We start from the raw sequence: 25565 nt of genomic DNA on the forward strand, positions 1-25565 counted from the left end.
ATTCTGGTTATCGCTTCTCGGCCTTTTGGCTAAGATCAAGTGTAGTATCTGTTCTTATCAGTTTAATATCTGATACGTCCCCTATCTGGGGACCATATATTAAATGGATTTTTAGAACAGGGAGATGGAAAAAGAGCTTGCTCTGTCCACTCCACGCATTGACCTGGTATTGCAGTATCTCCAGGACCGGTGCACCCCTTCTTTAATGCAGTTTCTAAAATCAGAAAGAATTGAATTCAATGCTTTTTGTTCATTTTGCTTGTTTGTCGGATTTTGGGATGGACTCTTTGGCTTTGCTTTTCTTCTCCTCATTGGATTTTTCATGTTAAAAGTTGCAGAAGCCAGATGACAAGCTCATTTTGGTTCAACTTCAGCAACTGTGCATTGCATTGCCATGTAATGTAATGTAATGCAATGCTATCTATCTAGCTCTCCCTCTATACTTCCTTTTGGATAAACAGACATATTAGGCAAGCATTTTGGAGCTTTCACCTAAATAACTACAGGTGGTGAGATAAGCTGCACAATATAATTGACCTTTCAGTATATTGTTGCACACACACCATCTATTTAGCAAATGCCCTTGTTATCAACAGCAGCCTTTTAAACTCACCTGAGCTAACAGGTATGTGAGCTGGTTACTCTGCTGCGCTTAAAATTTCTTTTTTGGTTTGCTACAATGCCTTTTCTGAAACGTTGTCTCCCTCTGCTGGAACACTGACTTCTTTCATTTAATGCCTGCAGACTATAAAAGAGAAACCAACCCAAAAAGTTTGGTTGATTAGTCTGTGGCATTCTTTTAAACTGTTGCTTATGGCGGTCTCTGTGAGCTTCTCAGTGACATTCAGCCATCCAGGTATCCCGCCTGCAGTAGACGGAATGTGGCAATGGAACGCTGGCTGCGCGTGTCATAATAGGCTCTGAGCCTTTATATACCTGCGCACAGCAGCAGCCACCTTCAGTCTGCTGCTGGACAGCCAGCAGCAGCAGCAGCAGGAGAGGTAATTAATCAGCAACCCTCCTGCTAAGGGTAGACAGCTGCTCGTTCCACCCCCCCCCCCCCGCCTTAATTGGTTCTCCTCCCTTCCAACGGTGTTGAGGCGGGTGGGAACAGCCGGGGGTTGAGGGTACTGTGCTAAAAGAGGTGGAGTTATGCAGATCTAAAACGCGTGGATTGCAGCAGCAGCAAGCCGAAAAGTGCAGGCATGTGAGGGATCTAGAGGTTGACAGCATGTCTTCTTAACGGGAGTCCAGGTGGCCATCTCCACAAATGGACTTTTCAGAATCCTTGGGTGGCACCGTAGTCGGAAACCAATTCTGGTTATCGCTTCTCGGCCTTTTGGCTAAGATCAAGTGTAGTATCTGTTCTTATCAGTTTAATATCTGATACGTCCCCTATCTGGGGACCATATATTAAATGGATTTTTAGAACAGGGAGATGGAAAAAGAGCTTGCTCTGTCCACTCCACGCATTGACCTGGTATTGCAGTATCTCCAGGACCGGTGCACCCCTTCTTTAATGCAGTTTCTAAAATCAGAAAGAATTGAATTCAATGCTTTTTGTTCATTTTGCTTGTTTGTCGGATTTTGGGATGGACTCTTTGGCTTTGCTTTTCTTCTCCTCATTGGATTTTTCATGTTAAAAGTTGCAGAAGCCAGATGACAAGCTCATTTTGGTTCAACTTCAGCAACTGTGCATTGCATTGCCATGTAATGTAATGTAATGCAATGCTATCTATCTAGCTCTCCCTCTATACTTCCTTTTGGATAAACAGACATATTAGGCAAGCATTTTGGAGCTTTCACCTAAATAACTACAGGCGGTGAGATAAGCTGCACAATATAATTGACCTTTCAGTATATTGTTGCACACACACCATCTATTTAGCAAATGCCCTTGTTATCAACAGCAGCCTTTTAAACTCACCTGAGCTAACAGGTATGTGAGCTGGTTACTCTGCTGCGCTTAAAATTTCTTTTTTGGTTTGCTACAATGCCTTTTCTGAAACGTTGTCTCCCTCTGCTGGAACACTGACTTCTTTCATTTAATGCCTGCAGACTATAAAAGAGAAACCAACCCAAAAAGTTTGGTTGATTAGTCTGTGGCATTCTTTTAAACTGTTGCTTATGGCGGTCTCTGTGAGCTTCTCAGTGACATTCAGCCATCCAGGTATCCCGCCTGCAGTAGACGGAATGTGGCAATGGAACGCTGGCTGCGCGTGTCATAATAGGCTCTGAGCCTTTATATACCTGCGCACAGCAGCAGCCACCTTCAGTCTGCTGCTGGACAGACAGCAGCAGCAGCAGCAAGAGAGGTAATTAATCAGCAACCCTCCTGCTAAGGGTAGACAGCTGCTCGTTCCACCCCCCCCCCCCGCCTTAATTGGTTCTCCTCCCTTCCAACGGTGTTGAGGCGGGTGGGAACAGCCGGGGGTTGAGGGTACTGTGCTAAAAGAGGTGGAGTTATGCAGATCTAAAACGCGTGGATTGCAGCAGCAGCAAGCCGAAAAGTGCAGGCATGTGAGGGATCTAGAGGTTGACAGCATGTCTTCTTAACGGGAGTCCAGGTGGCCATCTCCACAAATGGACTTTTCAGAATCCTTGGGTGGCACCGTAGTCGGAAACCAATTCTGGTTATCGCTTCTCGGCCTTTTGGCTAAGATCAAGTGTAGTATCTGTTCTTATCAGTTTAATATCTGATACGTCCCCTATCTGGGGACCATATATTAAATGGATTTTTAGAACAGGGAGATGGAAAAAGAGCTTCCTCTGTCCACTCCACGCATTGACCTGGTATTGCAGTATCTCCAGGACCGGTGCACCCCTTCTTTAATGCAGTTTCTAAAATCAGAAAGAATTGAATTCAATGCTTTTTGTTCATTTTGCTTGTTTGTCGGATTTTGGGATGGACTCTTTGGCTTTGCTTTTCTTCTCCTCATTGGATTTTTCATGTTAAAAGTTGCAGAAGCCAGATGACAAGCTCATTTTGGTTCAACTTCAGCAACTGTGCATTGCATTGCCATGTAATGTAATGTAATGCAATGCTATCTATCTAGCTCTCCCTCTATACTTCCTTTTGGATAAACAGACATATTAGGCAAGCATTTTGGAGCTTTCACCTAAATAACTACAGGTGGTGAGATAAGCTGCACAATATAATTGACCTTTCAGTATATTGTTGCACACACACCATCTATTTAGCAAATGCCCTTGTTATCAACAGCAGCCTTTTAAACTCACCTGAGCTAACAGGTATGTGAGCTGGTTACTCTGCTGCGCTTAAAATTTCTTTTTTGGTTTGCTACAATGCCTTTTCTGAAACGTTGTCTCCCTCTGCTGGAACACTGACTTCTTTCATTTAATGCCTGCAGACTATAAAAGAGAAACCAACCCAAAAAGTTTGGTTGATTAGTCTGTGGCATTCTTTTAAACTGTTGCTTATGGCGGTCTCTGTGAGCTTCTCAGTGACATTCAGCCATCCAGGTATCCCGCCTGCAGTAGACGGAATGTGGCAATGGAACGCTGGCTGCGCGTGTCATAATAGGCTCTGAGCCTTTATATACCTGCGCACAGCAGCAGCCACCTTCAGTCTGCTGCTGGACAGCCAGCAGCAGCAGCAGGAGAGGTAATTAATCAGCAACCCTCCTGCTAAGGGTAGACAGCTGCTCGTTCCACCCCCCCCCCCGCCTTAATTGGTTCTCCTCCCTTCCAACGGTGTTGAGGCGGGTGGGAACAGCCGGGGGTTGAGGGTACTGTGCTAAAAGAGGTGGAGTTATGCAGATCTAAAACGCGTGGATTGCAGCAGCAGCAAGCCGAAAAGTGCAGGCATGTGAGGGATCTAGAGGTTGACAGCATGTCTTCTTAACGGGAGTCCAGGTGGCCATCTCCACAAATGGACTTTTCAGAATCCTTGGGTGGCACCGTAGTCGGAAACCAATTCTGGTTATCGCTTCTCGGCCTTTTGGCTAAGATCAAGTGTAGTATCTGTTCTTATCAGTTTAATATCTGATACGTCCCCTATCTGGGGACCATATATTAAATGGATTTTTAGAACAGGGAGATGGAAAAAGAGCTTGCTCTGTCCACTCCACGCATTGACCTGGTATTGCAGTATCTCCAGGACCGGTGCACCCCTTCTTTAATGCAGTTTCTAAAATCAGAAAGAATTGAATTCAATGCTTTTTGTTCATTTTGCTTGTTTGTCGGATTTTGGGATGGACTCTTTGGCTTTGCTTTTCTTCTCCTCATTGGATTTTTCATGTTAAAAGTTGCAGAAGCCAGATGACAAGCTCATTTTGGTTCAACTTCAGCAACTGTGCATTGCATTGCCATGTAATGTAATGTAATGCAATGCTATCTATCTAGCTCTCCCTCTATACTTCCTTTTGGATAAACAGACATATTAGGCAAGCATTTTGGAGCTTTCACCTAAATAACTACAGGTGGTGAGATAAGCTGCACAATATAATTGACCTTTCAGTATATTGTTGCACACACACCATCTATTTAGCAAATGCCCTTGTTATCAACAGCAGCCTTTTAAACTCACCTGAGCTAACAGGTATGTGAGCTGGTTACTCTGCTGCGCTTAAAATTTCTTTTTTGGTTTGCTACAATGCCTTTTCTGAAACGTTGTCTCCCTCTGCTGGAACACTGACTTCTTTCATTTAATGCCTGCAGACTATAAAAGAGAAACCAACCCAAAAAGTTTGGTTGATTAGTCTGTGGCATTCTTTTAAACTGTTGCTTATGGCGGTCTCTGTGAGCTTCTCAGTGACATTCAGCCATCCAGGTATCCCGCCTGCAGTAGACGGAATGTGGCAATGGAACGCTGGCTGCGCGTGTCATAATAGGCTCTGAGCCTTTATATACCTGCGCACAGCAGCAGCCACCTTCAGTCTGCTGCTGGACAGCCAGCAGCAGCAGCAGCAGTAGAGGTAATTAATCAGCAACCCTCCTGCTAAGGGTAGACAGCTGCTCGTTCCACCCCCCCCCGCCTTAATTGGTTCTCCTCCCTTCCAACGGTGTTGAGGCGGGTGGGAACAGCCGGGGGTTGAGGGTACTGTGCTAAAAGAGGTGGAGTTATGCAGATCTAAAACGCGTGGATTGCAGCAGCAGCAAGCCGAAAAGTGCAGGCATGTGAGGGATCTAGAGGTTGACAGCATGTCTTCTTAACGGGAGTCCAGGTGGCCATCTCCACAAATGAACTTTTCAGAATCCTTGGGTGGCACCGTAGTCGGAAACCAATTCTGATTATCGCTTCTCGGCCTTTTGGCTAAGATCAAGTGTAGTATCTGTTCTTATCAGTTTAATATCTGATACGTCCCCTATCTGGGGACCATATATTAAATGGACTTTTAGAACAGGGAGATGGAAAAAGAGCTTGCTCTGTCCACTCCACGCATTGACCTGGTATTGCAGTATCTCCAGGACCGGTGCACCCCTTCTTTAATGCAGTTTCTAAAATCAGAAAAAGTTGAATTCAATGCTTTTTGTTCATTTTGCTTGTTTGTCGGATTTTGGGATGGACTCTTTGGCTTTGCTTTTCTTCTCCTCATTGGATTTTTCATGTTAAAAGTTGCAGAAGCCAGATGACAAGCTCATTTTGGTTCAACTTCAGCAACTGTGCATTGCATTGCCATGTAATGTAATGTAATGCAATGCTATCTATCTAGCTCTCCCTCTATACTTCCTTTTGGATAAACAGACATATTAGGCAAGCATTTTGGAGCTTTCACCTAAATAACTACAGGTGGTGAGATAAGCTGCACAATATAATTGACCTTTCAGTATATTGTTGCACACACACCATCTATTTAGCAAATGCCCTTGTTATCAACAGCAGCCTTTTAAACTCACCTGAGCTAACAGGTATGTGAGCTGGTTACTCTGCTGCGCTTAAAATTTCTTTTTTGGTTTGCTACAATGCCTTTTCTGAAACGTTGTCTCCCTCTGCTGGAACACTGACTTCTTTCATTTAATGCCTGCAGACTATAAAAGAGAAACCAACCCAAAAAGTTTGGTTGATTAGTCTGTGGCATTCTTTTAAACTGTTGCTTATGGCGGTCTCTGTGAGCTTCTCAGTGACATTCAGCCATCCAGGTATCCCGCCTGCAGTAGACGGAATGTGGCAATGGAACGCTGGCTGCGCGTGTCATAATAGGCTCTGAGCCTTTATATACCTGCGCACAGCAGCAGCCACCTTCAGTCTGCTGCTGGACAGCCAGCAGCAGCAGCGGCAGGAGAGGTAATTAATCAGCAACCCTCCTGCTAAGGGTAGACAGCTGCTCGTTCCACCCCCCCCCGCCTTAATTGGTTCTCCTCCCTTCCAACGGTGTTGAGGTGGGTGGGAACAGCCGGGGGTTGAGGGTACTGTGCTAAAAGAGGTGGAGTTATGCAGATCTAAAACGCGTGGATTGCAGCAGCAGCAAGCCGAAAAGTGCAGGCATGTGAGGGATCTAGAGGTTGACAGCATGTCTTCTTAACGGGAGTCCAGGTGGCAATCTCCACAAATGAACTTTTCAGAATCCTTGGGTGGCACCGTAGTCGGAAACCAATTCTGGTTATCGCTTCTCGGCCTTTTGGCTAAGATCAAGTGTAGTATCTGTTCTTATCAGTTTAATATCTGATACGTCCCCTATCTGGGGACCATATATTAAATGGACTTTTAGAACAGGGAGATGGAAAAAGAGCTTGCTCTGTCCACTCCACGCATTGACCTGGTATTGCAGTATCTCCAGGACCGGTGCACCCCTTCTTTAATGCAGTTTCTAAAATCAGAAAAAGTTGAATTCAATGCTTTTTGTTCATTTTGCTTGTTTGTCGGATTTTGGGATGGACTCTTTGGCTTTGCTTTTCTTCTCCTCATTGGATTTTTCATGTTAAAAGTTGCAGAAGCCAGATGACAAGCTCATTTTGGTTCAACTTCAGCAACTGTGCATTGCATTGCCATGTAATGTAATGTAATGCAATGCTATCTATCTAGCTCTCCCTCTATACTTCCTTTTGGATAAACAGACATATTAGGCAAGCATTTTGGAGCTTTCACCTAAATAACTACAGGTGGTGAGATAAGCTGCACAATATAATTGACCTTTCAGTATATTGTTGCACACACACCATCTATTTAGCAAATGCCCTTGTTATCAACAGCAGCCTTTTAAACTCACCTGAGCTAACAGGTATGTGAGCTGGTTACTCTGCTGCGCTTAAAATTTCTTTTTTGGTTTGCTACAATGCCTTTTCTGAAACGTTGTCTCCCTCTGCTGGAACACTGACTTCTTTCATTTAATGCCTGCAGACTATAAAAGAGAAACCAACCCAAAAGTTTGGTTGATTAGTCTGTGGCATTCTTTTAAACTGTTGCTTATGGCGGTCTCTGTGAGCTTCTCAGTGACATTCAGCCATCCAGGTATCCCGCCTGCAGTAGACGGAATGTGGCTATGGAACGCTGGCTGCGCGTGTCATAATAGGCTCTGAGCCTTTATATACCTGCGCACAGCAGCAGCCACCTTCAGTCTGCTGCTGGACAGCCAGCAGCAGCAGCAGCAGGAGAGGTAATTAATCAGCAACCCTCCTGCTAAGGGTAGACAGCTGCTCGTTCCACCCCCCCCCTGCCTTAATTGGTTCTCCTCCCTTCCAACGGTGTTGAGGCGGGTGGGAACAGCCGGGGGTTGAGGGTACTGTGCTAAAAGAGGTGGAGTTATGCAGATCTAAAACGCGTGGATTGCAGCAGCAGCAAGCCGAAAAGTGCAGGCATGTGAGGGATCTAGAGGTTGACAGCATGTCTTCTTAACGGGAGTCCAGGTGGCCATCTCCACAAATGGACTTTTCAGAATCCTTGGGTGGCACCGTAGTCGGAAACCAATTCTGGTTATCGCTTCTCGGCCTTTTGGCTAAGATCAAGTGTAGTATCTGTTCTTATCAGTTTAATATCTGATACGTCCCCTATCTGGGGACCATATATTAAATGGATTTTTAGAACAGGGAGATGGAAAAAGAGCTTGCTCTGTCCACTCCACGCATTGACCTGGTATTGCAGTATCTCCAGGACCGGTGCACCCCTTCTTTAATGCAGTTTCTAAAATCAGAAAGAATTGAATTCAATGCTTTTTGTTCATTTTGCTTGTTTGTCGGATTTTGGGATGGACTCTTTGGCTTTGCTTTTCTTCTCCTCATTGGATTTTTCATGTTAAAAGTTGCAGAAGCCAGATGACAAGCTCATTTTGGTTCAACTTCAGCAACTGTGCATTGCATTGCCATGTAATGTAATGTAATGCAATGCTATCTATCTAGCTCTCCCTCTATACTTCCTTTTGGATAAACAGACATATTAGGCAAGCATTTTGGAGCTTTCACCTAAATAACTACAGGTGGTGAGATAAGCTGCACAATATAATTGACCTTTCAGTATATTGTTGCACACACACCATCTATTTAGCAAATGCCCTTGTTATCAACAGCAGCCTTTTAAACTCACCTGAGCTAATAGGTATGTGAGCTGGTTACTCTGCTGCGCTTAAAATTTCTTTTTTGGTTTGCTACAATGCCTTTTCTGAAACGTTGTCTCCCTCTGCTGGAACACTGACTTCTTTCATTTAATGCCTGCAGACTATAAAAGAGAAACCAACCCAAAAAGTTTGGTTGATTAGTCTGTGGCATTCTTTTAAACTGTTGCTTATGGCGGTCTCTGTGAGCTTCTCAGTGACATTCAGCCATCCAGGTATCCCGCCTGCAGTAGACGGAATGTGGCAATGGAACGCTGGCTGCGCGTGTCATAATAGGCTCTGAGCCTTTATATACCTGCGCACAGCAGCAGCCACCTTCAGTCTGCTGCTGGACAGCCAGCAGCAGCAGCAGCAGGAGAGGTAATTAATCAGCAACCCTCCTGCTAAGGGTAGACAGCTGCTCGTTCCACCCCCCCCCCGCCTTAATTGGTTCTCCTCCCTTCCAACGGTGTTGAGGCGGGTGGGAACAGCCGGGGGTTGAGGGTACTGTGCTAAAAGAGGTGGAGTTATGCAGATCTAAAACGCGTGGATTGCAGCAGCAGCAAGCCGAAAAGTGCAGGCATGTGAGGGATCTAGAGGTTGACAGCATGTCTTCTTAACGGGAGTCCAGGTGGCCATCTCCACAAATGGACTTTTCAGAATCCTTGGGTGGCACCGTAGTCGGAAACCAATTCTGGTTATCGCTTCTCGGCCTTTTGGCTAAGATCAAGTGTAGTATCTGTTCTTATCAGTTTAATATCTGATACGTCCCCTATCTGGGGACCATATATTAAATGGATTTTTAGAACAGGGAGATGGAAAAAGAGCTTGCTCTGTCCACTCCACGCATTGACCTGGTATTGCAGTATCTCCAGGACCGGTGCACCCCTTCTTTAATGCAGTTTCTAAAATCAGAAAGAATTGAATTCAATGCTTTTTGTTCATTTTGCTTGTTTGTCGGATTTTGGGATGGACTCTTTGGCTTTGCTTTTCTTCTCCTCATTGGATTTTTCATGTTAAAAGTTGCAGAAGCCAGATGACAAGCTCATTTTGGTTCAACTTCAGCAACTGTGCATTGCATTGCCATGTAATGTAATGTAATGCAATGCTATCTATCTAGCTCTCCCTCTATACTTCCTTTTGGATAAACAGACATATTAGGCAAGCATTTTGGAGCTTTCACCTAAATAACTACAGGTGGTGAGATAAGCTGCACAATATAATTGACCTTTCAGTATATTGTTGCACACACACCATCTATTTAGCAAATGCCCTTGTTATCAACAGCAGCCTTTTAAACTCACCTGAGCTAACAGGTATGTGAGCTGGTTACTCTGCTGCGCTTAAAATTTCTTTTTTGGTTTGCTACAATGCCTTTTCTGAAACGTTGTCTCCCTCTGCTGGAACACTGACTTCTTTCATTTAATGCCTGCAGACTATAAAAGAGAAACCAACCCAAAAAGTTTGGTTGATTAGTCTGTGGCATTCTTTTAAACTGTTGCTTATGGCGGTCTCTGTGAGCTTCTCAGTGACATTCAGCCATCCAGGTATCCCGCCTGCAGTAGACGGAATGTGGCAATGGAACGCTGGCTGCGCGTGTCATAATAGGCTCTGAGCCTTTATATACCTGTGCACAGCAGCAGCCACCTTCAGTCTGCTGCTGGACAGCCAGCAGCAGCAGCAGCAGGAGAGGTAATTAATCAGCAACCCTCCTGCTAAGGGTAGACAGCTGCTCATTCCACCCCCCCCCCCCCCCGCCTTAATTGGTTCTCCTCCCTTCCAACGGTGTTGAGGCGGGTGAGAACAGCCGGGGGTTGAGGGTACTGTGCTAAAAGAGGTGGAGTTATGCAGATCTAAAACGCGTGGATTGCAGCAGCAGCAAGCCGAAAAGTGCAGGCATGTGAGGGATCTAGAGGTTGACAGCATGTCTTCTTAACGGGAGTCCAGGTGGCCATCTCCACAAATGGACTTTTCAGAATCCTTGGGTGGCACCGTAGTCGGAAACCAATTCTGGTTATCGCTTCTCGGCCTTTTGGCTAAGATCAAGTGTAGTATCTGTTCTTATCAGTTTAATATCTGATACGTCCCCTATCTGGGGACCATATATTAAATGGATTTTTAGAACAGGGAGATGGAAAAAGAGCTTGCTCTGTCCACTCCACGCATTGACCTGGTATTGCAGTATCTCCAGGACCGGTGCACCCCTTCTTTAATGCAGTTTCTAAAATCAGAAAGAATTGAATTCAATGCTTTTTGTTCATTTTGCTTGTTTGTCGGATTTTGGGATGGACTCTTTGGCTTTGCTTTTCTTCTCCTCATTGGATTTTTCATGTTAAAAGTTGCAGAAGCCAGATGACAAGCTCATTTTGGTTCAACTTCAGCAACTGTGCATTGCATTGCCATGTAATGTAATGTAATGCAATGCTATCTATCTAGCTCTCCCTCTATACTTCCTTTTGGATAAACAGACATATTAGGCAAGCATTTTGGAGCTTTCACCTAAATAACTACAGGTGGTGAGATAAGCTGCACAATATAATTGACCTTTCAGTATATTGTTGCACACACACCATCTATTTAGCAAATGCCCTTGTTATCAACAGCAGCCTTTTAAACTCACCTGAGCTAACAGGTATGTGAGCTGGTTACTCTGCTGCGCTTAAAATTTCTTTTTTGGTTTGCTACAATGCCTTTTATGAAACGTTGTCTCCCTCTGCTGGAACACTGACTTCTTTCATTTAATGCCTGCAGACTATAAAAGAGAAACCAACCCAAAAAGTTTGGTTGATTAGTCTGTGGCATTCTTTTAAACTGTTGCTTATGGCGGTCTCTGTGAGCTTCTCAGTGACATTCAGCCATCCAGGTATCCCGCCTGCAGTAGACGGAATGTGGCAATGGAACGCTGGCTGCGCGTGTCATAATAGGCTCTGAGCCTTTATATACCTGCGCACAGCAGCAGCCACCTTCAGTCTGCTGCTGGACAGCCAGCAGCAGCAGCAGCAGGAGAGGTAATTAATCAGCAACCCTCCTGCTAAGGGTAGACAGCTGCTCGTTCCACCCCCCCCCCCCGCCTTAATTGGTTCTCCTCCCTTCCAACGGTGTTGAGGCGGGTGGGAACAGCCGGGGGTTGAGGGTACTGTGCTAAAAGAGGTGGAGTTATGCAGATCTAAAACGCGTGGATTGCAGCAGCAGCAAGCCGAAAAGTGCAGGCATGTGAGGGATCTAGAGGTTGACAGCATGTCTTCTTAACGGGAGTCCAGGTGGCCATCTCCACAAATGGACTTTTCAGAATCCTTGGGTGGCACCGTAGTCGGAAACCAATTCTGGTTATCGCTTCTCGGCCTTTTGGCTAAGATCAAGTGTAGTATCTGTTCTTATCAGTTTAATATCTGATACGTCCCCTATCTGGGGACCATATATTAAATGGATTTTTAGAACAGGGAGATGGAAAAAGAGCATGCTCTGTCCACTCCACGCATTGACCTGGTATTGCAGTATCTCCAGGACCGGTGCACCCCTTCTTTAATGCAGTTTCTAAAATCAGAAAGAATTGAATTCAATGCTTTTTGTTCATTTTGCTTGTTTGTCGGATTTTGGGATGGACTCTTTGGCTTTGCTTTTCTTCTCCTCATTGGATTTTTCATGTTAAAAGTTGCAGAAGCCAGATGACAAGCTCATTTTGGTTCAACTTCAGCAACTGTGCATTGCATTGCCATGTAATGTAATGTAAAGCAATGCTATCTATCTAGCTCTCCCTCTATACTTCCTTTTGGATAAACAGACATATTAGGCAAGCATTTTGGAGCTTTCACCTAAATAACTACAGGTGGTGAGATAAGCTGCACAATATAATTGACCTTTCAGTATATTGTTGCACACACACCATCTATTTAGCAAATGCCCTTGTTATCAACAGCAGCCTTTTAAACTCACCTGAGCTAACAGGTATGTGAGCTGGTTACTCTGCTGCGCTTAAAATTTCTTTTTTGGTTTGCTACAATGCCTTTTCTGAAACGTTGTCTCCCTCTGCTGGAACACTGACTTCTTTCATTTAATGCCTGCAGACTATAAAAGAGAAACCAACCCAAAAAGTTTGGTTGATTAGTCTGTGGCATTCTTTTAAACTGTTGCTTATGGCGGTCTCTGTGAGCTTCTCAGTGACATTCAGCCATCCAGGTATCCCGCCTGCAGTAGACGGAATGTGGCAATGGAACGCTGGCTGCGCGTGTCATAATAGGCTCTGAGCCTTTATATACCTGCGCACAGCAGCAGCCACCTTCAGTCTGCTGCTGGACAGCCAGCAGCAGCAGCAGCAGGAGAGGTAATTAATCAGCAACCCTCCTGCTAAGGGTAGACAGCTGCTCGTTCCACCCCCCCCCCGCCTTAATTGGTTCTCCTCCCTTCCAACGGTGTTGAGGCGGGTGGGAACAGCCGGGGGTTGAGGGTACTGTGCTAAAAGAGGTGGAGTTATGCAGATCTAAAACGCGTGGATTGCAGCAGCAGCAAGCCGAAAAGTGCAGGCATGTGAGGGATCTAGAGGTTGACAGCATGTCTTCTTAACGGGAGTCCAGGTGGCCATCTCCACAAATGGACTTTTCAGAATCCTTGGGTGGCACCGTAGTCGGAAACCAATTCTGGTTATCGCTTCTCGGCCTTTTGGCTAAGATCAAGTGTAGTATCTGTTCTTATCAGTTTAATATCTGATACGTCCCCTATCTGGGGACCATATATTAAATGGATTTTTAGAACAGGGAGATGGAAAAAGAGCTTGCTCTGTCCACTCCACGCATTGACCTGGTATTGCAGTATCTCCAGGACCGGTGCACCCCTTCTTTAATGCAGTTTCTAAAATCAGAAAGAATTGAATTCAATGCTTTTTGTTCATTTTGCTTGTTTGTCGGATTTTGGGATGGACTCTTTGGCTTTGCTTTTCTTCTCCTCATTGGATTTTTCATGTTAAAAGTTGCAGAAGCCAGATGACAAGCTCATTTTGGTTCAACTTCAGCAACTGTGCATTGCATTGCCATGTAATGTAATGTAATGCAATGCTATCTATCTAGCTCTCCCTCTATACTTCCTTTTGGATAAACAGACATATTAGGCAAGCATTTTGGAGCTTTCACCTAAATAACTACAGGTGGTGAGATAAGCTGCACAATATAATTGACCTTTCAGTATATTGTTGCACACACACCATCTATTTAGCAAATGCCCTTGTTATCAACAGCAGCCTTTTAAACTCACCTGAGCTAACAGGTATGTGAGCTGGTTACTCTGCTGCGCTTAAAATTTCTTTTTTGGTTTGCTACAATGCCTTTTCTGAAACGTTGTCTCCCTCTGCTGGAACACTGACTTCTTTCATTTAATGCCTGCAGACTATAAAAGAGAAACCAACCCAAAAAGTTTGGTTGATTAGTCTGTGGCATTCTTTTAAACTGTTGCTTATGGCGGTCTCTGTGAGCTTCTCAGTGACATTCAGCCATCCAGGTATCCCGCCTGCAGTAGACGGAATGTGGCAATGGAACGCTGGCTGCGCGTGTCATAATAGGCTCTGAGCCTTTATATACCTGCGCACAGCAGCAGCCACCTTCAGTCTGCTGCTGGACAGCCAGCAGCAGCAGCAGCAGGAGAGGTAATTAATCAGCAACCCTCCTGCTAAGGGTAGACAGCTGCTCGTTCCACCCCCCCCCCCGCCTTAATTGGTTCTCCTCCCTTCCAACGGTGTTGAGGCGGGTGGGAACAGCCGGGGGTTGAGGGTACTGTGCTAAAAGAGGTGGAGTTATGCAGATCTAAAACGCGTGGATTGCAGCAGCAGCAAGCCGAAAAGTGCAGGCATGTGAGGGATCTAGAGGTTGACAGCATGTCTTCTTAACGGGAGTCCAGGTGGCCATCTCCACAAATGGACTTTTCAGAATCCTTGGGTGGCACCGTAGTCGGAAACCAATTCTGGTTATCGCTTCTCGGCCTTTTGGCTAAGATCAAGTGTAGTATCTTTCGAAAAGGCGGTTTTGGATGTTGGCCGCCCTAGTAGATTGATATATTATGCACACTGGGGTTTAGGCGCTTGTTAGTACGCCAGGTGGCTAATATAGTCATCTGGTGGAAAGCATGGCCCCCCAGGATCGACGCCATTGGGCCGGGGAAGATCGAAAGCCCGAAGTGTGAAGTGCCCCAGGAGTGGTGACCCTGGGGTGCCTTAACTCACTGGGATTGGGAACCCCACTTGAGTTTATGGCACATTTGCACAAGCACTTCAAATTTTCTTTCTTCGCACACACCCTTATTCCGGGCCTTCTGGCCTTAGGATGGGGAATTTTTCAATTCCCGGTCGAAGGTCCGGGCAGTATTATACTGTGAAACCTTCACTATTTATTTAATTTCTTTGTCACTGTGTGTCCACTTATTCACGTGTGTCACGTCCTACTAGGATTTTGTCGGGATGCGGTTCCCTTACGGGTTCCTCTCTTGGCAGGTCTAGGGGGGGAGTGTGTGGCCATCAGGTTCCGCTCCCCCCTGAACCCCCCTGGCTCTCCTCTTTCGGGAAGAGATCGATGTTGGCTCCCCTCTTCCGGGAGGGGAGCACAGTCTTTTGGCTCCCAGTGCCTTGCTCGGGTGAGAACTCGGGCAGGTATTGGGGGTAAGATTGGGTCGCCTCTGGTTTCGGCTGGAGGTGGCTATTTGTCCCTGTTCCTCGCTGTGGCCTTCTGGCTCGGAGGGACGGGGAATGGTTTGGGGGACCCTTCTCCTTTTGGAGAGGGTTTCAAGAAGACCAGCATCCAAGTGCACTTTTTTTGTGGCACTTGTCACTTTTTTAAGCGCACTCGGGTTTTGTACACGAATTCGCGCTTTCGAAAAAAAAAAAATCTGTTCTTATCAGTTTAATATCTGATACGTCCCCTATCTGGGGACCATATATTAAATGGATTTTTAGAACAGGGAGATGGAAAAAGAGCTTGCTCTGTCCACTCCACGCATTGACCTGGTATTGCAGTATCTCCAGGACCCGTGCACCCCTTCTTTAATGCAGTTTCTAAAATCAGAAAGAATTGAATTCAATGCTTTTTGTTCATTTTGCTTGTTTGTCGGATTTTGGGATGGACTCTTTGGCTTTGCTTTTCTTCTCCTCATTGGATTTTTCATGTTAAAAGTTGCAGAAGCCAGATGACAAGCTCATTTTGGTTCAACTTCAGCAACTGTGCATTGCATTGCCATGTAATGTAATGTAATGCAATGCTATCTATCTAGCTCTCCCTCTATACTTCCTTTTGGATAAACAGACATATTAGGCAAGCATTTTGGAGCTTTCACCTAAATAACTACAGGTGGTGAGATAAGCTGCACAATATAATTGACCTTTCAGTATATTGTTGCACACACACCATCTATTTAGCAAATGCCCTTGTTATCAACAGCAGCCTTTTAAACTCACCTGAGCTAACAGGTATGTGAGCTGGTTACTCTGCTGCGCTTAAAATTTCTTTTTTGGTTTGCTACAATGCCTTTTCTGAAACGTTGTCTCCCTCTGCTGGAACACTGACTTCTTTCATTTAATGCCTGCAGACTATAAAAGAGAAACCAACCCAAAAAGTTTGGTTGATTAGTCTGTGGCATTCTTTTAAACTGTTGCTTATGGCGGTCTCTGTGAGCTTCTCAGTGACATTCAGCCATCCAGGTATCCCGCCTGCAGTAGACGGAATGTGGCAATGGAACGCTGGCTGCGCGTGTCATAATAGGCTCTGAGCCTTTATATACCTGCGCACAGCAGCAGCCACCTTCAGTCTGCTGCTGGACAGCCAGCAGCAGCAGCAGCAGGAGAGGGAATTAATCAGCAACCCTCCTGCTAAGGGTAGACAGCTGCTCGTTCCACCCCCCCCCCCGCCTTAATTGGTTCTCCTCCCTTCCAACGGTGTTGAGGCGGGTGGGAACAGCCGGGGGTTGAGGGTACTGTGCTAAAAGAGGTGGAGTTATGCAGATCTAAAACGCGTGGATTGCAGCAGCAGCAAGCCGAAAAGTGCAGGCATGTGAGGGATCTACAGGTTGACAGCATGTCTTCTTAACGGGAGTCCAGGTGGCCATCTCCACAAATGGACTTTTCAGAATCCTTGGGTGGCACCGTAGTCGGAAACCAATTCTGGTTATCGCTTCTCGGCCTTTTGGCTAAGATCAAGTGTAGTATCTGTTCTTATCAGTTTAATATCTGATACGTCCCCTATCTGGGGACCATATATTAAATGGATTTTTAGAACAGGGAGATGGAAAAAGAGCTTGCTCTGTCCACTCCACGCATTGACCTGGTATTGCAGTATCTCCAGGACCGGTGCACCCCTTCTTTAATGCAGTTTCTAAAATCAGAAAGAATTGAATTCAATGCTTTTTGTTCATTTTGCTTGTTTGTCGGATTTTGGGATGGACTCTTTGGCTTTGCTTTTCTTCTCCTCATTGGATTTTTCATGTTAAAAGTTGCAGAAGCCAGATGACAAGCTCATTTTGGTTCAACTTCAGCAACTGTGCATTGCATTGCCATGTAATGTAATGTAATGCAATGCTATCTATCTAGCTCTCCCTCTATACTTCCTTTTGGATAAACAGACATATTAGGCAAGCATTTTGGAGCTTTCACCTAAATAACTACAGGTGGTGAGATAAGCTGCACAATATAATTGACCTTTCAGTATATTGTTGCACACACACCATCTATTTAGCAAATGCCCTTGTTATCAACAGCAGCCTTTTAAACTCACCTGAGCTAACAGGTATGTGAGCTGGTTACTCTGCTGCGCTTAAAATTTCTTTTTTGGTTTGCTACAATGCCTTTTCTGAAACGTTGTCTCCCTCTGCTGGAACACTGACTTCTTTCATTTAATGCCTGCAGACTATAAAAGAGAAACCAACCCAAAAAGTTTGGTTGATTAGTCTGTGGCATTCTTTTAAACTGTTGCTTATGGCGGTCTCTGTGAGCTTCTCAGTGACATTCAGCCATCCAAGTATCCCGCCTGCAGTAGACGGAATGTGGCAATGGAACGCTGGCTGCGCGTGTCATAATAGGCTCTGAGCCTTTATATACCTGCGCACAGCAGCAGCCACCTTCAGTCTGCTGCTGGACAGCCAGCAGCAGCAGCAGCAGGAGAGGTAATTAATCAGCAACCCTCCTGCTAAGGGTAGACAACTGCTCGTTCCACCCCCCCCCCTGCCTTAATTGGTTCTCCTCCCTTCCAACGGTGTTGAGGCGGGTGGGAACAGCCGGGGGTTGAGGGTACTGTGCTAAAAGAGGTGGAGTTATGCAGATCTAAAACGCGTGGATTGCAGCAGCAGCAAGCCGAAAAGTGCAGGCATGTGAGGGATCTAGAGGTTGACAGCATGTCTTCTTAACGGGAGTCCAGGTGGCCATCTCCACAAATGGACTTTTCAGAATCCTTGGGTGGCACCGTAGTCGGAAACCAATTCTGGTTATCGCTTCTCGGCCTTTTGGCTACGATCAAGTGCTTTATTGCAGGAGATTGTAGTTGAAGGGTACTCGGGTACCCCTCTCCTTGGCCTGGCAGGATCGTCCACTTTGGTGGACTTAACCTGCTTGCTGCTATTAGGGAGAGGGCTTAGTCCCAGGGTAACGTGTTGCGATCCCCCAGCTTCCAGGTGTCTTTCGCTGCAAGAACACTGGGAGCGCAGATTGCAAGCGGCTGCAATTTGCAACCTTGTTGCGGTTTCCATGGAGGTTGACCCTAACCTCGTGCCTCTTTATGCGAGGCTAAAAAACTCTATCCGAGTTCACTTCACGGCGGGTGGCTCGGATATGAGGAAATTAGGGTATGTAGTCCAGGACGTGCTCAGGAACCTTCTTGGCGTGCAGAGGAATGAAATTCTGTCCATCCAGGATTATCCTAGAAGAGGTGACTATGACATCACATTCACCGGAGAAGGTATTTTCAGAGATGTTCTAGAAAAGTTAAAAAAAGTTGAAAATAATCCTGTTCTGAAAGGGATACAAATTGTTGAGCACGTCCTGGATGAGGTAAGACTTGTTGTCGTAAAAGTATTTTCGCCTTTTGTTTCTGCTCCAGAAATTATGTCATTTTTAGCAATTTATTTTAAAAGTGTTAAATGTATTGGGAAGATACTTAATGAATATAACATATGGACATCTAAGTGGAAATTTCTTGTGAAGTGTATAAGAGATCCAAATACACCAGGTGGTATACGGCTTCCCCCTGCCCGTTTTAAAATTGGACAAACAAATGGGGATTTCTTCTTTTCTGGGATGCCAGTATATTGCAGAAATTGTGGGCGCTATGGTCATTCAAAAGAAAACTGTAATGTATCATGTAGAAATTGTGCTAGTGAAGAACATGAGACAAAAGAATGCCCTAAGGAAAAGAAATGTAGTTTTTGCCAGACTCCAGGTCACTTTTATTTTTCTTGCCCTCACAGATTTCGGGAAGATGAGCAAAAGGGAAAGTCCAAGACGTCCGACCAAGGACCAAAAGATCAGACCACCCCTCAGGAGGAGGAACAACAACCTGGAGCCTCTGGAGACAATAAGGGCGTACCAAATAGTGAAATGTCTCCAGAGTCTATGACAGGTAAAATACCAAATCCCAAAACCTGGCTGCAGGACCTGCGAGAGTCCAAAAGGAGGGCTGAGAAGGAGCAGAAGGGCACTACTGGTAAGGTCAAAAGGGACCGGCAAAAGGCCGACGCAGAAGCCCATGCCCAGTCTGGGTCTCCTAGGGCTGAGGGCGCTGAGTGGATAAAGGTGGGTCCGAAGAAAAAGAAAAAGGGTGGTTCGGAGGAGGCAGCAGGAGGTGAACAGATGGACACTTCTTCAGAAGGGGACGTGGACGCTGGACCCTCAGGGGTTTCGGTCTCCGCTGCTACAGGTGGGGACCGGGATCTTGCTGCCTCTGAAGAGTCAGAGGCTCTGCCTTGTGCGCAACCTCCTCCTATAGGACGACCTTCTACAGGTCAAACAGGGGCGGCGGAACCCCTCGGGGACCCACCTGATGAGGAACTGCATGGCCAGCCAATGGAGACCCAGCGGGTTCTGCCAGCCAGCCCTCCGAGCTATGCCAGTGTAGCGTCGGGTTTATATAAATGTGGTAATCTTTCCTCCTCCACGGAGACTCTCGTGACGATACTATCAGATGAGGAGGGAGGCGCAAGCCCAGTGGTCTGATCAGGTTCATCGGACAGGTAAATCCGTTGCTCTTAGTTACCTAAGTAAAATTTCTACATTTTCTAATGATGGCTGAACTCAAAGGTATTTCCCTCAACGTGAGAGGCATAAAATCTAACACGAGAAGAACTGCTCTTTTTAATTTTTTTACGTGTTTTACTGCATCTGTATTTTTTCTGCAAGAATGTAATATCCCACATGAAATGTCATATCAAAAATATAAAGATGAGTGGAAGTGTGGGCCATCTGTCTGGTCCGGATCGAATGCTGCAGGATCAGCGGGTGTAGCCATACTTTTTAAAGGGAACGTTTTAATTGATTTTATTCAGGAAATTTTACCAGGTCGTATTTTATTAGTGAAAGCTTTTATTGATGGTATTAGATGGCAGTTTTTAAATTTTTATGGATCCCCAGAGAAAAATGAAAGAGCCGAAATGCTTGATCTTTTACCTTTATTTATTAATAACTCTGAACCTTTTATCTTAGCAGGGGATTTTAATTGTGTTTTAAAAGGTGAAAACCGGCGCTCCAGCTCTGTAAGCAGGAACTACGATAAAACCTCAGGTATGCTACATGATATAGTCAAAGATGCTAAATTGATAGACATATATAAAGAGTGTCATAGTGACAGCCCAGAGGACGCCGGTTTCACTTGGAACAATGCTAATTGTAGCTCTAGGATTGATTTTATTTTTGGTTCAGACAAAACAATACCTGCCAAATGTGAAGTTTTAACTAATATATTTTCAGACCATAAACTTTTATCCTTTACCATAAAAGTAAATGACAACAAAAAATGTGGTAAGAAAAGCTGGAAAATGAACGTATCCCTTTTAACCGACCCGCAGATTTTATCAGATTTTATTGAGTTTTATAGGAAATGTAGAAAAGGGAAAAAAACAAATGAGACTATGAGTGTATGGTGGGATAGAATGAAAGTAAAAATAAAAGACTTTTTTATTAAAAAGAGTATATGTAGAGCCAAAGAAAAATATGAAGAATATAGAATTTTAAATACCCGCCTACAAACATTATTTAAGCTCAGAGACAATGGGATAGATGTACAACTTGATATTTCAAACTTAAAAGAAGAGATTTCAAAATGGCTAGAACAAAAAGGAAAAGAGATAATTTTTCATTCTAGAGTACAACATATAGAAGAAAATGAAAAGTGTTCCAGATATTTTTTTAGGAAAAATAAAAAAGAAAAAGTGATAATTGACCATATAGATGGTGAGAATAATATAAAAAATATGCTGGGTAAAGTAGAGGTTTTTTTTTCTAATCTTTTTCATGGAAAAAATATAGATAATAAATTAATGGATGATTCGCTGAAAGGACTAACGGCTGTTTTAGATCCCGCATCCCAAGAGTTTTTATCCCAAGTTTTAACGGAACAAGAAGTATTAAAAACTATTAAAAGTTTTAAAACTGGAAAGGTCCCTGGTCCTGATGGCATCCCAATAGAATTTTATGTATGTTTTTATGATATTTTAAAAGATGATTTGTTTTATTTGTTTACTGAGGTTTTTAATAATAAGGTTTTATTAAATTCCTGGAAGAAAGGTGAAGTCTCCCTCCTATACAAAAAAGGCGATAAATCAAAATTAGAAAACTGGAGACCAATAACACTTTTAAATTGTGACTATAAAATAATGGCTAAAATTTGTGCAAATCGTCTAAAAGAAGTCATCAGCAAAGTTATTCATTCTAATCAAGTGTGTGGGGTGCCGGGGCGCAGTATATGGGACAATCTGAATTTAGTGAAAGACTGTATTGAGGATGTGAAAGACAGAAAGGGGAAAATGGCGATTTTATCTATTGATTTTGAAAAAGCATTTGACCGTGTCTCACACTTTTATCTTTTTAAAGTTTTAGAGAAAATGGGCATACCAGAAGGGTTTTTACTATCGCTTAAAGCATTTTACAAGGATTGTACAAGTAAGATTTTAGTGAATGGTTTTAAGACACAAGAGGTATTTTTACGGTCAGGGGTGAAACAGGGATGCCCTCTGTCCCCCCTACTGTTTATCTGTGCACTGGAACCAATGTTATGTGCAATACGCCAAAATAAACAGATATGCGGTGTCCCTCTGCCTGGAAGCGGTGGTTTGGAGGCCAAGGTTGTAGGTTACATGGATGACGTGGCGGTCTTGTGTACAGATGCACCATCACTTACGGCCACTCTCCATCAAGTGCAATCCTTTTGTCTAGCTTCTGGTTTTAAAATCAATTTTAATAAGTGTAACATTTTAAGTGTTGGGGGGATGATTTTACGTGATGTACCAATTAATGTCTCCGAATCCATTTCCATTTTAGGTATATCATTCACTGAAAATAATGATGGTTATAATAGTTGGGAAACAGTTACACAGAAAGTAAATACGAAAATATGTATGTGGAACATGAGGAGACTTACAATGGAGGGTAAAGTATTGGTTTTAAAGATGGTGATTTTACCTCTTTTATTGTATCTTAGCATGGTTTTCCCCCCGCCTGTTAATGTTTTAAAAAAGATAACCAAAGCCTGTTTTACCTTCTTTTGGAACTCAAAAATGGAAAAGCTGAAAAGAGAAATCATGATGAAATCAAAAGTAAAAGGTGGTAAAGATTTTCCAGATTTTAATAGGTTTCTTTTAATCCATCTGTTCGTTTACTGTTTTAATGCCCTTTTTAAGAATCACTATTGGTCCTTTTTTATGCGTTTTAATACAGGATTTTTTATGAGAAAGTTTGGATGGTATGAAGTTAATATATCTGCGCCCCATGCTTTTAATTTGTCGACGCATTATGAGATTTTAAGGAAAATAGTGTCCGATTTTAATTTAGGGACTAAGAAAATAGAGGAATTAAGAAATAGTAAGAAACTAATTAAAGAAATACGTAAAAGTGAGGAAATATGTAATGTTGACAGATATGATGATGACAAATCTATGTCTATCTGGAAAATGATTAACGTTTTTTATCTTTTTAATGAACAGAGAGATCTGGCTTGGAGTTGCATGCACCGCTGTCTTCCTTGCCGGGCATTCCAATACAGAAGAGGATTTGTGAGGTCTGCCATCTGCCCAAGAGCCGGATGCCAAGAAGAGGAAACAGTGGAACATCTATTATGGACATGTAATTTTGCAAAGGATTTCTGGAGAAGACTGCTCCCCCTACTGGAAAGGGTGGCAGACCTCAAGGACTTTACATATAAAACTGTGCTATACGGACTTATGGAATGCCCCACAATGGACCAGTACACAATGGCTTGGAAGACAGTGAACTGCGCCAAGTCATCTCTCTGGAAAGCGCGCAACATTGCTATTTTTAAACAAGATGTTTTATCAGTGAATGATGTTTTAAGTTTATGTTTATGTGAAATGTATACTTATTATTTAATTGACAAAAAGAAGAATGTACATATTTCCAAAAAATGGCTTGTTGACCAAAGGAACCTAATTATTTAAAATCTTTGTATTTTTTTGTTTTGTAAATTTCATTTGTCTTTTAACGTTTGGTATTTGTCTAATTATGCTTGTAATTTGTTAAAGTTTTAATAAACGGTTTTATCCCTCTGCAGGGGATAGCCAAATTAAAAAAAAATCTGTTCTTATCAGTTTAATATCTGATACGTCCCCTATCTGGGGACCATATATTAAATGGATTTTTAGAACAGGGAGATGGAAAAAGAGCTTGCTCTGTCCACTCCACGCATTGACCTGGTATTGCAGTATCTCCAGGACCGGTGCACCCCTTCTTTAATGCAGTTTCTAAAATCAGAAAGAATTGAATTCAATGCTTTTTGTTCATTTTGCTTGTTTGTCGGATTTTGGGATGGACTCTTTGGCTTTGCTTTTCTTCTCCTCATTGGATTTTTCATGTTAAAAGTTGCAGAAGCCAGATGACAAGCTCATTTTGGTTCAACTTCAGCAACTGTGCATTGCATTGCCATGTAATGTAATGTAATGCAATGCTATCTATCTAGCTCTCCCTCTATAATTCCTTTTGGATAAACAGACATATTAGGCAAGCATTTTGGAGCTTTCACCTAAATAACTACAGGTGGTGAGATAAGCTGCACAATATAATTGACCTTTCAGTATATTGTTGCACACACACCATCTATTTAGCAAATGCCCTTGTTATCAACAGCAGCCTTTTAAACTCACCTGAGCTAACAGGTATGTGAGCTGGTTACTCTGCTGTGCTTAAAATTTCTTTTTTGGTTTGCTACAATGCCTTTTCTGAAACGTTGTCTCCCTCTGCTGGAACACTGACTTCTTTCATTTAATGCCTGCAGACTATAAAAGAGAAACCAACCCAAAAAGTTTGGTTGATTAGTCTGTGGCATTCTTTTAAACTGTTGCTTATGGCGGTCTCTGTGAGCTTCTCAGTGACATTCAGCCATCCAGGTATCCCGCCTGCAGTAGACGGAATGTGGCAATGGAACGCTGGCTGCGCGTGTCATAATAGGCTCTGAGCCTTTATATACCTGCGCACAGCAGCAGCCACCTTCAGTCTGCTGCTGGACAGCCAGCAGCAGCAGCAGCAGGAGAGGTAATTAATCAGCAACCCTCCTGCTAAGGGTAGACAGCTGCTCGTTCCACCCCCCCCCCCCCGCCTTAATTGGTTCTCCTCCCTTCCAACGGTGTTGAGGCGGGTGGGAACAGCCGGGGGTTGAGGGTACTGTGCTAAAAGAGGTGGAGTTATGCAGATCTAAAACGCGTGGATTGCAGCAGCAGCAAGCCGAAAAGTGCAGGCATGTGAGGGATCTAGAGGTTGACAGCATGTCTTCTTAATGGGAGTCCAGGTGGCCATCTCCACAAATGGACTTTTCAGAATCCTTGGGTGGCACCGTAGTCGGAAACCAATTCTGGTTATCGCTTCTCGGCCTTTTGGCTAAGATCAAGTGTAGTATCTGTTCTTATCAGTTTAATATCTGATACGTCCCCTATCTGGGGACCATATATTAAATGGATTTTTAGAACAGGGAGATGGAAAAAGAGCTTGCTCTGTCCACTCCACGCATTGACCTGGTATTGCAGTATCTCCAGGACCGGTGCACCCCTTCTTTAATGCAGTTTCTAAAATCAGAAAGAATTGAATTCAATGCTTTTTGTTCATTTTGCTTGTTTGTCGGATTTTGGGATGGACTCTTTGGCTTTGCTTTTCTTCTCCTCATTGGATTTTTCATGTTAAAAGTTGCAGAAGCCAGATGACAAGCTCATTTTGGTTCAACTTCAGCAACTGTGCATTGCATTGCCATGTAATGTAATGTAATGCAATGCTATCTATCTAGCTCTCCCTCTATACTTCCTTTTGGATAAACAGACATATTAGGCAAGCATTTTGGAGCTTTCACCTAAATAACTACAGGTGGTGAGATAAGCTGCACAATATAATTGACCTTTCAGTATATTGTTGCACACACACCATCTATTTAGCAAATGCCCTTGTTATCAACAGCAGCCTTTTAAACTCACCTGAGCTAACAGGTATGTGCGCTGGTTACTCTGCTGCGCTTAAAATTTCTTTTTTGGTTTGCTACAATGCCTTTTCTGAAACGTTGTCTCCCTCTGCTGGAACACTGACTTCTTTCATTTAATGCCTGCAGACTATAAAAGAGAAACCAACCCAAAAAGTTTGGTTGATTAGTCTGTGGCATTCTTTTAAACTGTTGCTTATGGCGGTCTCTGTGAGCTTCTCAGTGACATTCAGCCATCCAGGTATCCCGCCTGCAGTAGACGGAATGTGGCAATGGAACGCTGGCTGCGCGTGTCATAATAGGCTCTGAGCCTTTATATACCTGCGCACAGCAGCAGCCACCTTCAGCCAGCAGCAGCAGCAGCAGGAGAGGTAATTAATCAGCAACCCTCCTGCTAAGGGTAGACAGCTGCTCGTTCCACCCCCCCCGCCTTAATTGG

The 25565-nt window shown here is 43.9% G+C and overlaps 15 non-coding genes and 1 pseudogene across 15 annotated transcripts; all 16 read left to right on the plus strand.

Moving 5' to 3' along the window:
* Window positions 1-9: 9 nt before the first annotated feature.
* LOC141219511 (U2 spliceosomal RNA) lies at window positions 10-200 on the plus strand. Its single transcript, XR_012287984.1, has one exon. It is a non-coding gene; the product is annotated as a U2 spliceosomal RNA (small nuclear RNA).
* Window positions 201-1323: 1123 nt separating this feature from the next.
* On the plus strand, window positions 1324-1514 carry LOC141219522 (U2 spliceosomal RNA). The gene has a single exon (XR_012287993.1). It is a non-coding gene; the product is annotated as a U2 spliceosomal RNA (small nuclear RNA).
* Window positions 1515-2636: 1122 nt separating this feature from the next.
* On the plus strand, window positions 2637-2827 carry LOC141219507 (U2 spliceosomal RNA). Its single transcript, XR_012287980.1, has one exon. It is a non-coding gene; the product is annotated as a U2 spliceosomal RNA (small nuclear RNA).
* Window positions 2828-3945: 1118 nt separating this feature from the next.
* On the plus strand, window positions 3946-4136 carry LOC141219530 (U2 spliceosomal RNA). The gene has a single exon (XR_012287994.1). It is a non-coding gene; the product is annotated as a U2 spliceosomal RNA (small nuclear RNA).
* A 1119-nt stretch (window positions 4137-5255) lies between these two features.
* LOC141219496 (U2 spliceosomal RNA) lies at window positions 5256-5446 on the plus strand. The gene has a single exon (XR_012287969.1). It is a non-coding gene; the product is annotated as a U2 spliceosomal RNA (small nuclear RNA).
* A 1119-nt stretch (window positions 5447-6565) lies between these two features.
* LOC141219497 (U2 spliceosomal RNA) lies at window positions 6566-6756 on the plus strand. The gene has a single exon (XR_012287970.1). It is a non-coding gene; the product is annotated as a U2 spliceosomal RNA (small nuclear RNA).
* Window positions 6757-7875: 1119 nt separating this feature from the next.
* Window positions 7876-8066, plus strand: LOC141219532 (U2 spliceosomal RNA). Its single transcript, XR_012287996.1, has one exon. It is a non-coding gene; the product is annotated as a U2 spliceosomal RNA (small nuclear RNA).
* A 1120-nt stretch (window positions 8067-9186) lies between these two features.
* On the plus strand, window positions 9187-9377 carry LOC141219533 (U2 spliceosomal RNA). Its single transcript, XR_012287997.1, has one exon. It is a non-coding gene; the product is annotated as a U2 spliceosomal RNA (small nuclear RNA).
* Window positions 9378-10502: 1125 nt separating this feature from the next.
* On the plus strand, window positions 10503-10693 carry LOC141219534 (U2 spliceosomal RNA). Its single transcript, XR_012287998.1, has one exon. It is a non-coding gene; the product is annotated as a U2 spliceosomal RNA (small nuclear RNA).
* A 1122-nt stretch (window positions 10694-11815) lies between these two features.
* LOC141219493 (U2 spliceosomal RNA) lies at window positions 11816-12006 on the plus strand. The gene has a single exon (XR_012287966.1). It is a non-coding gene; the product is annotated as a U2 spliceosomal RNA (small nuclear RNA).
* Window positions 12007-13126: 1120 nt separating this feature from the next.
* Window positions 13127-13317, plus strand: LOC141219535 (U2 spliceosomal RNA). The gene has a single exon (XR_012287999.1). It is a non-coding gene; the product is annotated as a U2 spliceosomal RNA (small nuclear RNA).
* A 1121-nt stretch (window positions 13318-14438) lies between these two features.
* On the plus strand, window positions 14439-14530 carry LOC141219529 (U2 spliceosomal RNA; annotated as a pseudogene).
* A 790-nt stretch (window positions 14531-15320) lies between these two features.
* On the plus strand, window positions 15321-15502 carry LOC141219520 (U2 spliceosomal RNA). Its single transcript, XR_012287992.1, has one exon. It is a non-coding gene; the product is annotated as a U2 spliceosomal RNA (small nuclear RNA).
* Window positions 15503-16623: 1121 nt separating this feature from the next.
* LOC141219536 (U2 spliceosomal RNA) lies at window positions 16624-16814 on the plus strand. Its single transcript, XR_012288000.1, has one exon. It is a non-coding gene; the product is annotated as a U2 spliceosomal RNA (small nuclear RNA).
* A 6395-nt stretch (window positions 16815-23209) lies between these two features.
* Window positions 23210-23397, plus strand: LOC141219516 (U2 spliceosomal RNA). Its single transcript, XR_012287989.1, has one exon. It is a non-coding gene; the product is annotated as a U2 spliceosomal RNA (small nuclear RNA).
* Window positions 23398-24520: 1123 nt separating this feature from the next.
* Window positions 24521-24711, plus strand: LOC141219537 (U2 spliceosomal RNA). Its single transcript, XR_012288001.1, has one exon. It is a non-coding gene; the product is annotated as a U2 spliceosomal RNA (small nuclear RNA).
* Window positions 24712-25565: the final 854 nt, after the last annotated feature.

Source organism: Phyllobates terribilis, unplaced genomic scaffold (assembly GCF_046119375.1).
Source record: "Phyllobates terribilis strain yellow unplaced genomic scaffold, ASM4611937v1 Scaffold_274__1_contigs__length_2534360, whole genome shotgun sequence".
NCBI classification, from domain to species: domain Eukaryota; kingdom Metazoa; phylum Chordata; class Amphibia; order Anura; family Dendrobatidae; genus Phyllobates; species Phyllobates terribilis.